General features: G+C 36.5%; 1 long non-coding RNA gene across 1 annotated transcript; it reads left to right on the top strand.

The window, feature by feature from the left end:
- The first annotated feature begins 4,886 nt into the window (after positions 1 to 4,886).
- On the top strand, positions 4,887 to 6,834 carry LOC114140303 (uncharacterized). Its single transcript, XR_003594546.1, has 3 exons — positions 4,887 to 5,112; positions 5,276 to 5,519; positions 5,590 to 6,834. It is a non-coding gene; the product is annotated as an uncharacterized LOC114140303 (long non-coding RNA).
- The last annotated feature ends 1,251 nt before the right edge of the window (positions 6,835 to 8,085 follow it).

An 8,085-nucleotide genomic window follows, 5' to 3' on the forward strand; every position in this document is an offset into this window, starting at 1 on the left:
AAGAACTCTTTTAAAGGACCTGTCTGACACCATGAAGTAGGCTAAAGGCAGCCTTTCACATCCCAATCTAAAGTCACTGATATCTGATTTACTAAGATGTTTCTATGGATTTGGGACTCTAAAGAACCACACATGAGGAAAACATGGAACAGTTAACCTTAAAATCAACACTTAAATTGTAGGCATTTATTTAAAGAACCTTGATACAATAGATTGAATATAGAGTGGAATGGATGCAGTGCCATAGAAATCTTGATTCACATTATTTATGAATATTTTGTTACAGAAGAGCCTGTTCTTCAGATATTTAGATGTTTCATAAATCACAACGTGTCTGTAATGTGAAAAACTGACTATGTTCTAGAAAACCTGTGAGATTTGTTAACTTTTGAGATCACAGACCAAGACAACTACTATTAGCCAATATAAAAAATATTCTTGTGTGTCCATTCAAACACCAAAGGAAAACTCCTTTTGTCTTTCAATGGACACTTGAGAAAACAATTTTTCATAAACACTTAAGGCTAATACGACTCTCACTGAAAATGTGCTTCCATTTTAAAACGCTTTCAAACCTATCAAATTTTTGTATCCAGTCAGTTAACTATTTCTTAAAGATATAATATTCTGTAAGAACACATATAGTGACAACATCTTCCTTTCCTGACTGATCATATCTACTTTGTAGTCTAGCTACTGTTAGACCAACAGCTGACCGGTTCTGCCTCTGCGAGGACTAAGCCCCATAATTCTCAGCTATTTTTTATAGACAAAGACTTTTATTTTTCTGACTTCCTGTTTAACTCCAAATTACATATTTTCAATCAGCCAGTCAATGGTGTTTTGCTTGTTGGAGGAATCTGTGTGTCTATCGTCTATCCTCCTTGACCCATTATGAAGTACTGACTGTTGCTTTTTCTCAGGTCTGAAACAGAACCTGGTTTTGAGCCGAGTCAAACGTTGGAATGGTAAGAAAACAAACAGCTCACACTTATTTGTTTCAGTTGTTTTTAGAATACCAGAGCAAATCACTGTGTCTAACAGGGTGAAAGCTGGAACTAACTGGAACTCCACACTGACTGCTCATATTGTATTGCTGGCAGTCAGTTGTGATACAACAGTGTTTGAACAAACTTAGTGACTAATCCAGACCTACATTAATCTAACATGTTTGGAAATGTAGATGGATTAATGTAGGTTAATGAGTTTGTTAGTTTGCAAAAACCTCAAATTCTCTTTGGGTTTTATTCCAACTGAATCTGGGAGTGAAAGATTGGAAGCTAACTGTGTGTTTTCCTTAAACAGGGATCAGCTTGTTTGATTCTCTTCATGGCAAAGGTGAGTGAACTATCTAATGTTTAAAAATGATGGCATTCAAAGAAATTCACCCACAGTCAGTAATTTCCTTTAAAAATCACTGACTGTGGGTCATCCACCCCTCCATCCATCCATCTTCTGATTATCTTAGATACAGAGTAACATCCCCATCCTCAGTAACAATATCCAGTTCATTCTGGAAGTTTCCAAGATGTCCCCAGGCCAGAAGATGTGAACAGCCTGTTCATCAAGCGTCTTCCTCTCCGTGGACATTCCCAGGAAATTCCCACAAGGAAACTCATGAGGTTAAAGGACCTCCTAATGGAACAGTGAGACTGATTTCAGCCACTCTAATCAAGTATTTCTTTTTCTGGATCATGATCCTCTTACATGTGACTATAGCTGAGAAAGTGAATGCAAGCTGACTAAAAACGGGAGAAGTTTGCCTTTGGATCAGTTTTTTTCTTTATATCAACGTTTTAGGAATATTCAGATTACTCATGAAGGGTTAGTCAGAGTTTTTTTGGTTGCCAATTCTCAGTATTGCAACCAAAATTTTATTGAACTGCAATGTTATGCTCAGAACAATTTAGCAATGAAAATGGTTGTATCAGGCAGCAAACCACTGATAGCAAACACCTTTCAGTCTTCTTCCTTTGCAAAAAGAGAAAAGTGAAAAGGGGGAAATGCCAACATCATCTGTGAAAAAGTAAGTGTTTCACATAAAAAAACCATAAAATATTAAATGAACTTTCAATCATTTTGATAAAAGCTTGGCTTACTCTACTGCATCTTATGATCTGGACTAAGACTAGAAACAACAATCTTAAGTACCATTTGCAACTGCAATTTTTCTTTGTCCATTTTGGAAATAATTGTTGAATTCAGTTGAAACCGAGATGTACATAATACACAACATACATTTCTTTTTGTCAAAGAATGAAAGAATTATGGTGAAGTGCACCAGTCCCTGATGCTGTAAGCCAACTGGTGCTTGTATAGTTTTTGTAGCTCAGGATTTTGGGCTCTCTTTTTTTCCTCCAAATGTAACAATTATCAATTTGGTCAGAGATCTCAACTTGACTTTCAGCAGAGGACATGTCTCCAGAGAGCTAACTCTTTGTCCCTGAATGCAATTACAAACTGTAACCTGTGTTTTTGTGTTACTTTTAAAGGACTGACCTCTGATTTTTGTAGCTTTTTAAAATGGGATTAATATGTTACACCTACTGCAAGACAAGCAAAGCCTCGGTCTGCTATAGGCAGAGAGATGAAGTGTAATTACTGAGCTTATAAAAGAACAGCTGTTCAGGGTTCTTCTGAACTGTCAATGACTCAAAATGTTTCTCTAAGACATTTCTTTTTTACAGGACACTCCTCAGTGACCAAGCCAACTAACCCCCGACAGCAGGTCAGTGAATCCAACAGCGTTTAATCTAACTTGACTTTTGGTCAAAGTATTCATCCCTGTCTAAATGTGTGTGTGTGTGTGTGTGTTTTTATCTCCTTCATGTTCAGCTGGCTCTGGGTTCAATCTGGCAGATGTTCTGAAACCAGGCAAATCCCACTGATTAGTTCAGTAGTCTTTGATGTTTCATGTTATTGAAGGACGGGATGGGAGATGAATATGGATGAAGATGTGCTTCAGTGCTCAGTTTGGATCAACATCATGTGAAGCTGACCCAGTCTGTTCTTGTTCTCAGGTCCCCAAACTTCCAAGCCATCTGGAGGAAGTGAGTCTGATCTCCTTCAGATTATATTAAGATAGATCAGAACCCACCTGTTTCACCCTCATTCTGACTTCATGCAGTGTGAGATGTATCAGACAGAAGTCACAATCTGTGTTTCCAAACTGAAAACATTGTATGTGAACATGAAAAAATCTTCATGATCATCTAATATTACCAGTATTTTCTCAAATTTTGACACAAAATGTGATCCTTTCGAAGGAGCCCTGCATCAATAGGAGTAACTGTGTCTCAAAGGGAAGTTTAGTTTTCCTGCAGTCTAACAGTTGTGGGTTCTGGTCCGGTATGTGTTGATGCTCCTGGGAGAAGAACTTCACCTTAAGTTGCTGCTCTGTGTATGAATGTGAAAGCACTTGGAGGATTTTCTATAAACCCAAATATTTTCAAATGAAATGAAATGAAATGAATTATGAATTATCTAGTAGTTATTATCTAATTACTAACTGTCTGATGCATTTTCTATTATCAGATGACTCTGGGTTCAAACTAGAGGATGCCCTGCGGCCAGATAAAGCTGTCAGTCAGATGTTTGTTTATCAATATAAATCCAAAACGTTTCAAAATCCAGACTTTCTCAATAACTTTACTTCTAGTACTTTTACACATCACCCTGGACACCTGTATGAAACGAGTGATGATGCATGAGAGTTTATTAAACAGCTAAATCAATTTTTTCTGAAGGAATAGTTAAAGCACCATATTTAACATCTGTATTCAGCACCGTTTAATCAGAACCACTGCATCAGAGTGGATCAGAGTATAAAGACATTATGATGTGTGCTTCCCATCTATTTAACTTGTAAGAAACTGTTCCTGAATGAGGAGTTACTGTCAGAAGGTAAATGATTTATTTTTGAGCAGAGGGCGCCACCATGTGGACAGATAATCTAGTTACTGCATCCCAGATCTCCTGTAGATCCCAGTAACCTGGGTCTAAGTTAATCTTTCCAAATCTTAATTTTTCATGACTCTGAAACACAAACAGCTCAAATGAGGGAAAAATGACCAAGATCTATTTAAATTATTTCGACTACTTCTAAAGGAAAAGCCACATATCTTATATTCTCTGTTCTATTCAACAGTTGATGTCAACTATGAAGTGAAAGTCTAATTAAATTAAAATGAATTAAAAATACTTTATTTATCCAAAAGGGATATTAAATGTCTCCATAACTCATATCATCCATTTAAAGAGCCGTTGTGATGGCAATGTTTCACAGGAGGGATCTATCACAGCCAGTCCTGCAACAAATCTGAAGAGGAATATTTTATTTGAGCTTTTGAGATGCTAATCAAAAGCATCCTGGTTGTAAAAACAAAACTTTGTTGCGATGATTATACATCATAAAAACTGTCCAAAATCAAAAAGATTAGAGCAAAAATGTTTCCAGCAATGCAGCATCCAAAACCAGATGGAATCATTTTGTAAAGATGCAACACCTCAATCAAATAAATAGATCAAATAAAATAAAGTTAAGAACAAAATTCTACAAAGTCTATCCATCTGTTATAGTAGGATGTCCTTGAAGGAAGGACATCGAGAGTAGGAAGCCAACACCTCTGCCCTGAGGAAGAGGTGTTGTTCTTCCTCAGGGCAACACAGACACATGGGGCAACCTATTGCTGATTTTTATTTATTTTCCATTTTTCTTGCTTTTTCTATTTCTTCTTCATTTTTTTGTTTTTTTCTTATTTTCACCACTTTTCATGTTTTTTCTTCAATCCTCTGCAGATCTCTGTTAACTCTTTTTCTCTTTCCTTGTTTATTTCCGTTTTTCTTTTTCTTTATGACACCTTCTTTTAGTCATAGTACTTATTTCTCTTTATCTATCTTCTCTGTCTCTCTATTTTCTAGTCATGAAATTGTGTCAAACTGTGGCCTACAGAGGGTAAATCACAACATAAATATGACTGAATACGCAGAAGTAGAGGAAGTTGTGAGCGATTTGAGAAATTTAGCTGCAGTTTGAGGAAGAAGCTAAATCAAGTGATGAAGAAAAAGGAGCTGCAACAGAACAGCAGTCAGAAGATACAAATAAACCTGAAGGTGACCAGATTACCTCCAAACAGAGTTCATCTGTGTGTATGAATGCAGTTGTTCGGTTTATTATATTACATTAGACAATACTCAGCATCACAGCAGACAGATGTTTCTCAGCAACACTGTGTCTTCCTCCTGGTATTAATGGTGTTCTAACTTGTTTCCACAGCTGTGAAACCCAGAGGAGGTGAGTCTTGCTTTGTCTCAGACTAAATAGAAAAAGGGAAGCCATCCTTGTTGTTAGTAATGGATCAGACATAGCTTGTGTTAAGTGGAATGAAATGTGAAATGTGTGTGCAGATGACCAAGCTTTTGTAGTCCAAAAGCTGAACACGGTGATAGAGAACCAGAACCAGGAACTGCGCCTGCTGCAGCTGCTTGCTAACTGCTTATGATGAAGCAGGAAGATGAGGGTGAGAATATCAAGCTGAACTTCATTCTGCTCAGTTCAGTATTGTGTCTTTTGGCTGTTTGTGTTTAAAGGTTGGACGAACAGAGGGATGAAGACTTATTAAACTCTTCTGAAAGCAAGAGATCAATATAAAAGAATGCACAATATAACCATAACAAGACATTTGTAAGATGTTCTGCTCCAAAATGTCTCAATAAAATCAATTGTGGAAAAAATATACAATTGTGCAATTCAGAGAATCTAACAAGGCCAAAACATTTGGCAGAGAAAACAAGATGTTCTTTTCAACAACTTGCAGTGCCTCAAGGCTTTTAGGAGAAACTTCACCATTTTTGTTAATATTAGGTGGATTTTGAAACTAATTATAATTTTCATATTTCTACCCACAGGCAATTTCAGAGTGTAATTACCTTAAACTTTGTTACTTTCACTTTGCACTAACTCTCACCAGACTTCAGTTAATGATGTAGCTTTATTTAAAATTACATGACAAAACAATGATGATCACTAGAATCACCATCAGTACTAATCAATAAGTATTTCCTCCACATGTTCTTTTCTAGTCTCACAGACACATTATGTTACACTTTGAAAGGAATAACATTTATGGTTTACAATAGTTTTTCCTATGAATGAGCTGATTAGTGTGGTGTGTTTCTATTCAGACTCCTGAACCATCTGGCTGTAGTTCCAGCAGCTTTAACATCTACAGACAAAACACTTCAAGCTCAGGTTAGGTCAGGATAGTTTAACACAAATTTTTCTGCCTTGCCACAAATCCTCAGCTGAATTCAGGTCTGAACTTTGACTGGGCCATTGTAACACACACATCAGTTTTGATTTCCATCCATCCATAGCATCGTTGGCTGTATATTAAAATTGTTGCCCTGCTGGAAGGTGAATCTCAGATCTTGTGCCGCCTCTAACAGGTTTTCCTCAAGGATTGTCCTGGATTTAGTTTCATCCATCTTCCCATCAACTCTAACCAGCTTTCCTGATCCTGCTTGAGGAAAACATTCCCACAGCATGATGGTACTACTACAATGTTTCACTGAGGAGGAAGTTGCTCTCAGGATGATGTACAGGATGGGTGTCCTTCCATTTTTGCATGTTGTCTAGTTTTCCTTCTCCAGGTTGATGTCCATGGTTTGGTAGTTTGTCTGTTTTAGAAGCTAATTCTGCTTTAACCTTCTCAACTTTCTAACCTGACCTGTTTGCTGTGTTCCTTGGTCCTTATAACAGGTTTGTAGTGATGTACAATTACTTTTTTACTTAAGTATACAGTACAGACCAAAAGTTTGGACACACCTGTGTGTCCAAACTTTTGGTCTGTACTGTATGTTTCATGTATCTGTACTTAAGTAGATTTAATTGTGAGTGCTTTTCACTTTTATTCCACTACATGTTACATTAAGTATCTGTACTTTCTACTTTACTATGTTTCTATAAGTTGTTGCATTACACATTACTCTCATGTCACATCACAACGCGGCTGCAAGTTTTGAAAATTGTGTCAGTAAATTAAAATATTGTTCACTTGACCCATTAAAAAAATGTAAAGTATTTTTTCAACTTGTTGACAAATTGGAGTTGAAATGTGAATGCCTTGTAAGGTTTGTCTACGGGTTGTCTTTTCAGGCAGACAACGCCTGAATGTGTTTACTGCAGCTAAAAAACATATTGATTTTGTGTTAAATAAAAACGTTCCAAGAATAATCTTTCTTATTTAACTTTAAGTAATGATGCCGAAAGAACAACATTACAAGTGCAAACATAAGTTATTTCTATTACCCCAAACTTTTATTACCTGTACTCTTTAAAAAAAAAAATCGTTCACTTTGTGATAAAAATATTGTTTTTTTTTAAATGAAGTGTCTGTCTACAGAATATGGCTGTTGCGTTAACTTCAGGTCATCCCAGAAATTCTGATGCACATAATCACAAGTCCAAGTGTAAAATGTGTTTGAGTGTAAACCTTTTAAAAAAGTATCATTTAGATTGCTTCTTTATTTGAAGTAAACTAGGTGATTTGAGTAAAACACATTACACATTTGTTAAATGTCTTCACAACATTTGTCACTATGGACAGTGTTATGAGACAGACAGTCTGTGAAAAACTCTATCTTCTTCACCTCCTCCCTGAACTACATCTGCCTTCTGAAGATGCACCACTCTGATTCTTCCCGATCTCAAACAACCAATCACAGTCAGAAGGCGTGTCTTATCACTGTCAATCATTCTCATGTTCTCTACTAAATACATTAATGAAGAAACAACTTACTGTTACAAGAAAGCTGTATACTCGCCCTCATCAGTGGTTATGCTAACTAGTTTGAACATTCATGACAAGTTATGCTAGCTGCAGCCTGGCAGCTAGCATAACTTGCTAGCTACCGGTCAGTGATACATTCTCTCACCTCTTTGCTCTCCTTGCCGAGAGCAAAGAGGTGAAGGGGAGACAATTTTAACAACTATGCAAAAAAAAAATAACAATACATGTTTTCTAAAAGTTACATAAGCTCCTTTAAGTGTCTGAGTACTAATGTTCCCAACAAACATCTGATACC

This window comes from Xiphophorus couchianus, chromosome 24 (genome assembly GCF_001444195.1).
Source record: "Xiphophorus couchianus chromosome 24, X_couchianus-1.0, whole genome shotgun sequence".
In the NCBI taxonomy this organism is placed as follows: Eukaryota; Metazoa; Chordata; class Actinopteri; order Cyprinodontiformes; family Poeciliidae; genus Xiphophorus; species Xiphophorus couchianus.